Genomic DNA, 491 nt, shown 5'->3' on the forward strand with positions numbered 1-491 from the left:
CATCCCCCCTCGTACCCCCACCGCCACCCCCAACACCACCCCCACCCAGCTCCGTGATCGTTTTCTTCGACCCGTCCATCGACCCTGAACCCGTCGACCAACTTGATGATGAAGATGAAGAAGATGAAGACCCTGAGGTCGAAGGCTGGAAGTGCGTACCCGGGACCTTGCTGACAGAGGCGGCAGACGAAGCGCTGGACCCCTCGGCCTCCAAGGTCAGTTTCACGGACTTCACCTCCGGGAAGAAATCCTGCTTCTGCTCCCCTACCAGGCTGGACTTAAACTTGCTGAGAGGGGGCGTGGGGAGAAGGGAATGGGAGAGAAGAGGAGAGGGGAGCAGATGGAGGAGAGGAGAGGAGAAGGGAGGGGGAGAGGAGAGCGGAGGGGAGCAGATGGAGGAGAGAAGAAGGGTGGCGGGAGAGGAGAGGAGAGGGGAGCAGATGGAGGAGAGGAGAGGAGAAGGGAGGGGAGAGGAGAGGAGAGGGGAGCAG

Source organism: Oncorhynchus keta, chromosome 35 (assembly GCF_023373465.1).
Source record: "Oncorhynchus keta strain PuntledgeMale-10-30-2019 chromosome 35, Oket_V2, whole genome shotgun sequence".
Lineage (NCBI taxonomy): Eukaryota > Metazoa > Chordata > Actinopteri > Salmoniformes > Salmonidae > Oncorhynchus > Oncorhynchus keta.